General features: G+C 38.7%; 1 pseudogene; it reads left to right on the top strand.

Annotated features, from left to right (window-relative positions):
• The first annotated feature begins 1,196 nt into the window (after positions 1 to 1,196).
• Positions 1,197 to 1,284, top strand: LOC123845043 (U5 spliceosomal RNA; annotated as a pseudogene).
• The last annotated feature ends 11,796 nt before the right edge of the window (positions 1,285 to 13,080 follow it).

Genomic DNA, 13,080 nt, shown 5'->3' with positions numbered 1-13,080 from the left:
CTGGTTTGGAATCCTTCCTTAGCAAGGAATGTTTTGGCCAATGACATAAAGGAGTTGCTCAAGCCAGGTAGTACGATGAGTGAGTTATGAGGTTAGCAAGATGGGGAGATTGGAGAAAAGCAATGTATCTAGCAGAGCGGGAAACCTGAAGAAGTGAGCAGTGTATTCGGGGAGCTGACATCAACCTTTTCCATTCTTGGCTTTGCCCTTTTGTTCACCAATCCGCTTTCCTAATTCGGCCCTGAATACTAAAACTCTCATTTCCCCACTCCTCTGCTGTCTTTCTCTCCTGCTCCCTAGAAATTAAAATTCAGACTTTAGGGTTGGTCATACTTTTGCTCCACACTTTCTATTATTCAGCTATAGTGTGGACATACTTAATCTCCTTTATGTGACAAGTAATGAACTCCGCTAGCTGGAAGACTTCAACGCAAAGAGAACAGACAACTCTTGTGATATAATTCAAACATTTCCCTCGATTCACATTATTCCTGCTCTCAAGACCTTCCATGTCCCCAGATATCAGTTGGTTCCTCACTAAAACTGACCGTTGAGCAATCTCACCTTATGCATACTTACTTAACAAGACATAAAATTTAATTAATTGGGCTGGAAATTTTGTTTGCCTACTCTCAAGCAACCATGGTTTATTGTTAAAAAAAAAAAATGGAGCACTTGACCTTCTAGAGTGGGCTACAAAGAGTTCCCTCAAGGACAATTAGTTTTGCAACTGATTTTCTAAATAGTAGTACTCAAACACAGCACTAAACAGGCTGTTTGTTTGTAAAAAGAAACAATGCCACTTTAGAAACTGCTGTCAAGTTTTTGATAAACAAGTACAATATGCTCTTGGGAAGCTGGTGAATCTAATTCAAAACAAAATAAGATCTTGTGCCTCTTCCAAATGATGCCAGTGATTTTCCACTATTCTTCATCCTGTTGCTCTTTGGGGTCTTCCTTGTTGCTTCCTTCTGGTCCCCTGAGACTTGAATGTTGGTATATCCCAGGGCTCAGTTCTCACATCTGTCCCTTCCTGGGCTGATATCGAGCAATCTTCAGCTTTAAGAACCACCTCCGTGCTGACAACTCCCAATTTTCTATCTCGGGCTCAGACTTCTCCCCTAAACTCCAGTCTTATATATCCCCCTGCCTATAGAGCATCACATGCATGTCCAAAAGCCATGTCAAACTTAATCCTACTCTGGTTTCTCTTCAGATCGTATAAATCTTTTGCCTTTTACTAAAGATTTCCGTGGAGAGGAACAATTCTGAGAATGATAGCAGGAAGGGAAGAATGAAGGGGGGGAAATCGGAGGGAAAGACAAACCATGAGAGACTATGGACTCTGAGAAACAAACTGAGGGTTCTAGAGGGGAGGGGTGTGGGGGGATGGGTTAGCCTGGAGATGGGTATTAAAGAGGGCACGTATTGAATAAAGCACTGGGTGTTATACACAAACAATGAGTCATGGAACACTACATCAAAAACTAATGATGTAATGTATGGTGATTAACATAACATAATAATAATAAAAAAAACTTAATCCTAAAACAGAATTTCTGATTTTCCCCTTAAAGACAGACTTAATCCCACAGTCTTCCCCCTCTAGATAAATACTAACTCCATCCTCCGAATTGCTGAGGTCAAAAACCTTGGTGTTATTCTTGACTTCTCTTTTTTTCCTTCCACTGCCCACATCTAATCTGGGAAGAAACCCTAGGGGTTCTACTTTCATAATCTCTCCACACTTTGACCACTCTCACTACCTCTGTCACGGTGCAGGCTGCCATCATCTCTCACCTAAATTCTTGCAATAGTCTCCTAACTGGTTTCCCCACTTTAACCTTCTTCTCTAACCCCCATACCTGAAGTCTACTTTGGATATAGCAGCTGAGATGATCCTTTTAAAGTCTCCTCCTCTGCTTACAACCCTCCAATGTATTCCCATCTCAGGCAGAGTCAAGGTCAAAGTCTTCACAACTACCTCAGGTGCCCCACCTCTGCCCTAGCCACACCAGCTTCCTTGCTATCCCTCCAGGCATGCTCTCTCCTCAAGATCTTCGGAATGGTTGGTCCACTACCAATGGTCTTTCTCCACATAGCTTCATAGATATTTTCAGGTCTGGATTCAAAGTCATCTTGTCAGTGAGTCTTTAGCTGACCTGCCCATTTAAAAGTGCCACTTCCAACTTCCCCCCAGCCCTCTACCTCTTGTCTCTTCTTTACTTTTCTCCATAGCATTTATTACATTCTGATGTATATTTTACTTATTAGTTGATTGTCTATCTCCCCTCACTTGAATGCCAGCTCCATGATGGCAGGAAATTTTGTTTATTCATCTAGAGCCATGCCTAGCACATAATAAGTGGTCAATAGATACAAGTTGAACGAATAGATAAGTAAATAGAGAGTATTTATGACTAAGGCAAAAGCATAATTAACAAGTGTGCTTTCATGAAGGATAGACCCCTTAAAAGAAGCCACCATAACTTTTTCTCTTTGTGATCACGATTATCTAACAGTGTCCATCATATTGTAGGCATTCATTAAATACTTGCTGGGGGTGCTTGGGTGGCTCCATAGTTAAGTGTCCGCCTTCAGCTCAGGTCATGGTCCCAGGGTCCTGGGATCGAGCCCCGCATCAGGCTCCCCGCTCGGCGGAGAGCCTGCTTCTCCCTCTCCCACTCCCCCTGCTTGTGTTCCCTCTCTTGCTGTGTCTCTCTCTGTCAAATAAATACATAAAATCTTTTTAAAAAATCAAATAACAAAGTAAAGAATTTTCTAGAAATGGATGATGGTGATTTTTCTAGGGATCAATATGCCTCTTATTTTTACCATGCTTTGTGATTTTCAAAGAGCTTTTTTTTTTATCCTTGCTCCAGATGTTTATTTATTTATTTTTTAAATATTTTTATTCTTACATTAATCCCCATACATTACATCATTAGTTTTAGATGTAGTGTTCCATGATTCATTGTTTGCATATAACACCCAGTGCTCCATGCAGAATGTGCCCTCCTCAATACCCATCACCAGGCTAACCCATCCTCCCACCCCCATCCCCTCTAGAACCCTCAGTTTGTTTTTCAGAGTCCATCGTCTCTCATGGCTCGTCTACCCCTCTGATTTCCCCCCCTTCATTCTTCCCCTCCTGCTACCTTCTTCTTCTTTTTTTTTTCTTAACATATATTGCATTATTTGTTTCAGAGGTACAGATCTGAGATTCAACAGTCTTGCACAATTCACAGCGCTTACCAGAGCACATACCCTCCCCAGTGTCTATCACCCAGTCACCCCATCCCTCCCACCTCACCCCCCACTCCAGCAACCCTCAGTTTATTTCCTGCAATTAAGAATTCCTCATATCAGTGAGGTCATATGATACATGTCTTTCTCTGTTTGACTTATTTCGCTCAACATAATACCTTCCAGTTCCATCCACGTCGTTGCAAATGGCAAGATCTCATTCCTTTTGATGGCTGCATAATATTCCATTGTATATATATACCACATCTTCTTTATCCATTCAAAGAGCTTTTACATAGCCTACTTGTTTATAACCATGACCACATTAAAAGAAACCAGGGCAGGAGAAAAAAGGAGAGAGGGAAACAAACCATAAGAAATGCTTAAGAATAGAGAACAAAGTGAGGGTTGATGGCGGGAGGTGGGTGTGGGATGGGTATTAAGGAGGGCACTTGTTATGATTAGCACTGGGTGTTGTACGTAAGTGATGAATCACTGAATTCTACTCCAGAAACCAATATTGCACTGTATGTGAACTACTAAAATTTAAATTAAAAAATAAAAGAAAAAGAAAAAATTAAAACAAAAACAAAAACAAAACCAAGGTAAACATCATTATTTTCATTTTACAGATAAGGAAAGTGAAATTCAAAGAGAAAAAGTGAATTGTTTGAGGTTTCATAGCTGGCAATTGGTGTATCCAGGACTAGAAAACTGATTCTTCTGAGACTGAATTCAGGGTTTTTTAAACCATAATCTTCTATTGATAAACCACTGAATTTAATGAGTGGATTTTATATCCCTTTTATATTTAGCACATGTGAGGTATATAATAGGTGCTTAATACATGTTTACTAATCACTTAAGGTAAAAGTATATATATTTATTCTTTCATTCTCACTACAGACTTGTCATAGAAAAGATAATTCACAGGGGTGCCTGGGTGGCACAGTTGGTTAAGCATTCGGCTCTTGGCTTCAGCTCAGGTCCTGATCTCAGGGTCATGGGATTGAGCCCCACATGGGGCTCTGCACTCAGCACTGAGTCTGTTTGAGGTTCTCGATCCCTCTCACTCTCCCTCTGCACTTCCTGCTCATGATCTTCCCGCTCATGCTCTCTCTCTCTAAAATAATTAAAGAAATCTTAAAAAAAAAAAAAGATAATTAACATCTTCTGGCAGAAAATAAACAAGCCCTCAAATCTTGCTAACTTTCATACAAATTGAGTACTTTTCCAAGGCACAAAAGCAATTGTAATGGGCCATGTTTTCTATCAGTATTCATATTTACTATTCATTTCTCAGGAGTTCTGCAAGATTAATGCCTGGGTTTCATGACTTAAGTCACTTTCTTTTGAAGTAAAGAATAAATCATCAGATCTTATAAGATCTTGTGTTCCCTTCTGCATCTATGATTCTAGCTCCCTTTTCCCTGTATTTGAAGAGTCAGAGAGATTTAAATTTAAATTGTCTTATACCTTATGCTTTAACATATCATTGCATACTCCTAACATTTTCTAGGAATAATTAAATATAGGAAATAGTATGATATTTATATTTAAGACTTATGTTTGAAAACAATCATGTCTCTAACTGAGCTATGAACAGCACAGCAGATACTATATAATAGACTTTTATCTTTTCTTTTTTTAAGATTTTATTTATTTGACAGAGAGAGACACAGCGAGAGAGGGAACACAAGCAGGGGGAGTGGGAGAGGGAGAAGCAGGCTTCCCGCCGAGCAGGGAGCCCGATGCGGGACTGGATCCCAGGACCCCGGGATCGTGACCTGAGCCGAAGGCAGACGCCTAACGACTGAGGCACGCAGGCGCCCTGACTTTTATCTTTTCTATTTCAACCACAGTAAGTAGTAGTTTCTCTAAAGCCTAGAAACACCCAGAAAAAACTTTTTTTCTTGCCTGATATGAAGGGGCATCACAAACAAAAACTTTTAGGGAAAAAAAGCAAAAAACGCTAGCTTTTTGACCCTTTGGGTAATTTAAAGAAACAAGTGTAGGGGCACCTGGACGGTGCAGTCAGTCGGCAGCCGACTGGGTTTAGCTTAGGTCCTAATCTCAGGTTGTGATCTCAGGGTTGTGGGATTGAGCCCCACATCAGGTGGGCACTCAACACAGGGTCTGCTGAAGACTCTCTTTCCCTCTCCCTCTGCACCGCACCCCCCCCCCCGACGCTCGCATACACTTGCGCACTCGCTCTCTCTCAAATAAATAAATAAATCTTAAAAAAAAAAAAAAGAAAGAAAGAAAGAAAAAAACGAGTGTATAGTCTTTTGTGGGTCAGTTGTCTGCTATAGCTGATCTCACAAGGGGTGGAGATGTTTCCTCCTATTGGCTATACCACTCTGGTGACACTTCCGTGATGATTTTCATGCCTTGCCATGTAGCTGCCACAGTAAAATTAACCTGCAGGCTTTAAAACCTTAAAGACCAGGAAGCTCACTTCCCTCAGCCTCTTCTCTTCAACTTCCACTGTTGTGTTCTGCGTGTCATCTGTCAAAACCGTGTGATGAAAAATGTCATCTAACAAAGGGAGAGGCGCTCAGCCCCCAGGTTTAGTGGACACCACGTCTAGACATTGGGCAGAGAATACATTTACATTGTCGTGCAGGCTGCTCGTGTAAACTGTTATTCCCTGGCACCTACACACTAGGGCTGGAGTCCAAACTTGTGATGGGCACCAAGCCATGCCAACAGATGGGCACAGGGATGACAGCCAAGGGACTATGTATGTGCATCAAGTATAGGTGTTGAGAACAGGAATTCCAACTGAGAAGATCAAAATGACTGTCTGTCTCAAGCTTATGGTTAAGAGCTTGTCAATTCATGCCTTGTTTAATATAAATGGACTGGAATTCAGGAGAATTGACAGATTTTGACAAAATCTCAGATTTATTTTTTTAAATAGAAATGCAAAAATAACTTGGACATTTGCAGAAAATGGTTTGGTGGTATTTTGTGAGCAGAAAATGTTTCAACTTCTCCAGAAAATTTTGTGATTATTAAAGCTTCTCATAAAGAAGTACGGAATTGGAGCATTTTACAGAATTAGCTCATTTAGCTTCTCATCTGTTATTAAAATCCTGTAGTGCATTTAATTCTATTATTTCAATGTCATGTATAATAAGGAAATTTATCATAACAAATCAATGAAATTGAATTTCCTAATTTAATCATCTGTTAGATCTCAAAACCGCCTGAGATTCACTCTACTTTGTTTTTAATTTAAGAAAGACCGCTCAGAGGGGACACTTTATTGGTGTTTTAAGTTTTCCTTTTAAAAAATAATTTCAAAGCTTCAAATCTGAAAATTATGTGATTTGAGTCAGAAGTGGGAGGAGGGAAGATTTGGAATCCCTTAAGATCACTCATGTGAACAGAGAAGGAAACATGTGGTTTACATTACATAACTTCTCTGTGCTTTTTCCCCCTACCTAATAAAATTAGGGAATTGGACTAGACCATCTCGAAGGTCCTTTCCAGCTACAATTCCCTATTCCTTTTTTTTTTTTAAGCTTTTTTTTTAAGATTTTATTTATTTATTTATTTATTTGACAGAGAGAGATACAGCTAGAGAGGGAACACAGGCGGAGGGAGTGGGAGAGGGAGAAGCAGGCTTCCTGATGAGAAGGGATCCCAATGTGGGGCTCGATGCGGGGCTCAATCCCAGGACCCTGAGATCATGACCTGAGTCGAAGGCAGACGCTTAACGACTGAGCCACCCAGGCGCCCCGACAATTCCCTATTCCTAATGTAACCAAATGAAATGATGCTTTTCTTTCAAAATACGAATCAAAATTCCGAGAAGAAGTCACATGGCTGTTACAGCTCCAAAAGAAGGTAGAGCACAAGGATTCCTGTTACACGATCCAAATTGCCCTGGATTCCTAAGTTTTTTAGAGGTAAGGAAGTCTTGATTCATCTGCACTCTTTCCAAGGCCTTAGAGACAGGTTTCCCCGACCATTCAAAACTCCTCTGTTAGAATATTTTTTAATTTTTATTGAGGAATAATAATATAAACAGGAAAGAACACATATGATAAAAGAATAGCTCATGAACTTTCATAAATGGAACATACCAATGGAACAGCAACAGATCAAGAAACAGAATATCCTCAGCACCCCCAGAAGGCACTCACTACTCCTTCTAGTCACTACCTCATCAACAGCAACCACTAATGGGTCGTCTACCCACGTAGATTGGCCATAACTGTCTTTTGAACTTTGTATAAATGGAATCATACAACATGCTCTCTTTTTTTTTTTTTTTAAAGAGCAAGCTTGGGACTTTAAAAAAAGAATTTTTTTTTTTAAAGATTGTATTTATTTATTTGACAGAGAGAGACACAACGAGAGAGGGAACACAAGCAGGGGGAGTGGGAGAGGTAGAAGCAGGCTTCCCGCCGAGCAGGGAGCCCGATGCAGCACTTGATCCCAGGACCCTGGGATCATGACCTGAGCCGAAGGCAGACGCTTAACGACTGAGCCACCCAGGCGCCCCCAACATGCCCTCTTTTGTGTCGGCTTTTTTTACTCGATATTATGTTCATGAGATTCACTCACATTGTTGCATGTAGTTTTAGACTGTTCTTTCTCGTTGCTATATAGTAATTCATTTATCTATACTACTGTACAGATAGAATACAAATAGTATTCCTGTGAATATTTGAGTACCCCTCTTTTTTAATAAATATGTAGGTTTGCATTTCTTTGGGGCATATGCTGAAGAGAAGATTTGCTAGGTCGTAGGGTATGCAAATGCAGCTCTGGTAGACATTGTCAGTTTTCTCAAGGAATTGTAAACAATTTACACACCCACCTAGCAGTATATGAAAATTCCTGTTGCTCTACATCCCTGCCAAAATTTAGAATTTATGTCTTTTTTTTTTTTTTTTTAGTTTTGCTCTTCTGGTGGATATCCCAAAGTGTATTTTTTAAACATTTGTTTTATTGAAGTGAAATTCACATAACATAAAATTAACATTTTAAGAGTAAACAATTCAATAACATTTAGAACATTCACAATGTTGTGCAATCACCATGTCTATCTAGCTCTAGAACATTTCATCACCCCACAAGGAAACTCTGTACCCACAGAGCATTCACTCCCTGTTCCCTGAATCCTCCCCACCTATCCATGGCAACCACCAATCTGCATTCTGTCTCTATGGATTTGCTTATTCTGGATATTTCATATAAATGGAATCATATGTTTTCAAGGTTCATTCACACTGTATCAGTACTTCATTCTTTTTATAGCTGAATAATTCATTGTATGAATTGAATACTACAATTGTTTATTTCTGCATCCACTGATGGACATTTGGGCTGTTTCCACCTTTTGGTTATGGTGAATAGTACTGCTGTACATATGTGTGCACATGTATTTGGTTGAATCCCTCTTTTTGATTCTTTTGGATATATATATATAAATCCTAGGAGTGGAATTCCTGAGCCACATGGTAATTCCGTTTAACTTACCAGGGAATTGCCAGTGTTTCAACAGCAGTCTAACCATTTTAGATTCCTACCCACAGTGTATCAGGGCTCCAATTTCTCCACATCCTCAGCAGAAAAATAATGCTTAATATTTTCCAGATTTTATTTTATTTTAATAAAAGATTTTACTTATTTGTCAGAGAGAGAGAGCGAGCACAAGCAGGGGGAGTGGCAGGCAGAGGGAGAAGCAGGCTCCTGGCTGAGCAGGGAGCCCGCTGTGGGACTTGATCCCAGGACCCTGGGATCAGGACCTGAGCCAAGGGCAGTCGCTTAGGACTATAGCCACAGCCATCCTAATGGGTATGAAGTGGGACCTTATTGTGGTTTTGATTTACATTTCCCTAATGACTAATGACGTTGAGCATCTTTTCATGTGCTCCTTGGCCATTTACATATCTTGTTTGGAGATATGTCTGTTTAAGTCATTTGCCTGTATTAATATTAATTGGACTGTTTGTCTTTTTCCTGTTGAGTAGTGAGAGTTCTTAATATATTCTGGATACTAGACCTTTATCAGATATATTATTTGTGAATAATTTCTCACATTCTATAGGTTATCTTTTCACTTTCTTGATAATGTCCTTGAACATTAGCACAAAATGTTTAATTTTCGTGAAGTCCAATTTATCTATTTTTGTTGTTGCTTGTGCTTTTCATGTCATATCTAAGAATCCATTGTTAAATCTAAGGCTGTGAAGAATTACTTTTATGTTTTCTTCCAAGACCTGTACGATTTTAGCTCTTATATGTAGATTATTGATCCATTTTGAATTAATTTTTATATATAATGTGAAGTAGAGGACAGCTTCATTCTTTTGCATCTGATTATGACAGCACCATTTTTTAATATATTTTTTATTTTTTTAAATTTTATTATGTTATGTTAGTCACCATACAATACATCATTGGTTTTTGATGTGGTGATCCACGATCCACTGTTATGACAGCACCATTTGTTGAAGAGAGTGTCCTTTCTCCCATTGAATGGTCTTATCATCCTTGTTGAAAACCAAGTGACCACAGAGGTATGAATTTACTTCTGGAATCTCAATTCTATTACATTGGTCTACGTATATATCTTTATATCAGTACCACAATGTTTTGGTTACTCTAGGTTTGTAGTGAAGTTCTGAAATTGGGAAGTGTGAGTCCTTCAACTTTGTTCTTTTTCAATATTTTCCAGCTGTTAAGGGCCCCTTGTAATTCCATATGAATTTGAGAATTGATTTTTCCATTTCTACAAAAATTGTCATTAGGATGTTGACAGATTTCACTGAATCTGTAGATCACTTTGAGTAGTATTACCATCTTAACAATATTAAGACTTCCATTCAATGAACACAGGCTATCTTTCCATTTATTTAGATCTTCTTTAATTTTTTAAAGCAATGTTTTATAGTTTTCAGTGTATGATTCTTTCACCGACTTGGTTAAATTTATTCCAGGCACTTTATTCTTTTGGATGATCTTGAAAATGGAATTGTTTTCTTAATTTCCTCATCAGATTGTTCAATCCTGGTGTATAGAAATGCAATTCTCTCTGTGTGTGTGTGTGTGTGTGTGAGAGAGAGAGAGACAGAGGGAGAGAGAATATGTGTGTGATCTTGCACTTTGAAACTTTGCCGAAATTTATTAGCTCTAGCAGCCTTTTTTTTTTTTTTCTTTTTGGAAGAGTCTTGGACATTTTTCACATGTAGGATCATGTCATCATGAACAGAGATAGTTTTACTTCTTCCTCTCCAGTCTGGATGCCTATCATTGCTTTTTCTTGCCCACTCACTCTGGGTAGAACTCTCAGCACATTGTTGAATAGTAGTGGTTAAAACAGACATCCTTGTCTGTTAGCTCGTAGGGGGAAGTTTTCAGTCTTTCACCACTGAGTATGGTAGTAGTGGTTCTTCACAGATGCCCTTTATCATGTTGAAGGCGTTCCCTTTTATTCCTAGTTTTCTGAGTGTTTTTTTATCATGGAAGTGTTTTAGATTTTGTCAAATGCCTTTTCTGTATCAGTTGAGATGATCATGTAGTTTTTACTTTCATGCTATTAATGTGGCATGTCACATTGATTTTCTTACGTTCAATCACCCTTGCATTTCTGGGATATTTCCCACATTGTCATTGTATATAATGATTTTAACATGTTGTTGGATTTGATTTGCTAGTATTTTGTTGAGGATTTTTGAACTCATATTTGTAAGGAATATTGGCCTATACTTTTCTTTTTTGTGTGGTATCTCTGTCTGACTTTAGTATCAGAACAATACTGATTGTATAGTATGAGTCCGTGTTTGTTCTTCCATTCTTCAGAAGAGTTTGAAAATAATTGTTATTAATTCTTCTTTAAAATGTTTGTTTGGTTTTTTTTTAAAGATTTTATTTATTTGATAGAGAGAAACACAGCGAGAGAGGGAACACAAGCAGGGGGAGTGGGAGAAGGAGAAGCAGGCTTCCCGCAGAGCAGGGAGCCCGATGCGGGGCTCGATCCCAGGACCCTGGGACCATGACCTGAGCCGAAGGCAGAGGCTTAACAACTGAGCCACCCAGGCACCCCACTTCTTTAAATGTTTGCAGGAACCGATGTGGTTTTAATTTGCATTTCCTTATTGTCTAAAGAAGTTGGACATCTTCTCATAGGCTTATTGGCCATTTTACCTCATCTTTTGTGAAAGTTTGTTCAAATATTTTGTCCATTTTCTTATTGGTATTCTGTCCTTTTCTTGATTTATAGAAGTTTTTATATATTTGGATAAGTCTTTTGTCCATATATGTATTGTTATATCTTTTCCCACACTATAGTTTGCCTTTTCATTTTCTTAAGGGTGAACTTTTTCTCCTTTTGAAGAACAGCCTTCTTAATTTTAATATAGTCCTATTTATTATTTTTTTTCTTTTGTGGAAAGTCCTATTTGTATTGTGCTTAAACCATCTTTGCCTACTCTGATGTCATAAATATTTCTCCTGTACTTTCTTCTAAAAGCTCTATAATTTTACCTTTCACAATCTACCTGAGTCTGCCTGAAAACTTACTTTTGTGTTAGATGTGGTGCAAGGGTTAAGACTTTTTTTTCCATATGGGCAATCAATTGACCCATGCCAATCCTCGCTCTGCTGGCCTGCAGTATCACTTTTATCTTAAATCAGGTAGCTTGTATGTGTATGAATCTTTTCCCGAATTCTTTATTATGTTCTATATAATGGTTTATCTATGCACAAATACCACATTGGCCTAATTATTATAGCTTTGTGATATGCATCCTAGTATCTGACAGTGAAAGTCCTCCAACCTTGTTTTTCAAGATTGCCTTGGGTATTCTTCACATTTTGCATTTCCATATTAATTTTATTTTTTTTTTTTTTAAAGATTTTATTTATTTATTTTGAGAGAGAGAGAATGAGAGAGAACACATGAGAGGGGATAGGGTCAGAGAGCAAAGCAGACTCCCCGCCAAGCAGGGAGCCCGATGCGGGACTCGATCCCGGGACTCCAGGATCATGACCTGAGCCGAAGGCAGTCGCTTAACCAACTGAGCCACCCAGGCGCCCCCATATTAATTTTAAAACCAGCTTCTCAGTTTCTGCAAAGGAAAAGAAAAGAATCTTCCTAGAATTTGGGGACAAGATTAGAAGAAACATTGTAATTATTCAATGAATATTTGCTCAGTGCCTGATCTTGGCCATGCTCTCTAGGAGGTGTGGTAGTAGATCGGGATACAGTAGGCAGGGAGACACAGTACTTGCCCTCAAGGAGCAGCCTCACTAGTTTCTGAATTCCACACTGAGACTCTCCATCGAATTGATGCAGTGTGTGTGTTGCTTTTTAATCGTGACAGTTTTATAATGGGTGAGATTAGACACCTGCTGAGGCATGTTATGATCATTTGTAAATGTCTTCCTGATGAAATGGGGTGATTTCCAAAGCCTCATGAGGTTTCACTTAAGAAATAGGAGCTCAGAGTTTTCTGAGTTCTGTACAGATGATTTTATTTAATTCTCATGACACCATCACCCAACAATTAGGTAAATAGTATTATCCCCATTTTTACAAATAAGGAAACTGAGGCTTAAAGAGTAGTTTACCCAAGATTATACCACAAGCATATTATGGATCTAGGGTTAGAACCCAAGTCTTCCTAATTCTAAAGTATCAAAGTAGAAATATCAAGAATAGAAATTATATAAAATGACTTATCCCTATGATTTAATTTCTTGCAACATGTCTGCATGTGCAATGTCATAACAGAAGAGCCAGGATGTGAATGTGGTCTCAAACACAGAGATAAACATATTTGAATTTGTTGGTGTTTCTGCAGTGCTCCATGG

The sequence above is a fragment of the Mirounga angustirostris genome, unplaced genomic scaffold (genome assembly GCF_029215605.1).
Source record: "Mirounga angustirostris isolate CCGP_5_RB_7025 unplaced genomic scaffold, mMirAng1.0.hap1 SCAF_5, whole genome shotgun sequence".
NCBI classification, from domain to species: domain Eukaryota; kingdom Metazoa; phylum Chordata; class Mammalia; order Carnivora; family Phocidae; genus Mirounga; species Mirounga angustirostris.
This window is presented reverse-complemented; position numbering and strand designations above follow the sequence as displayed.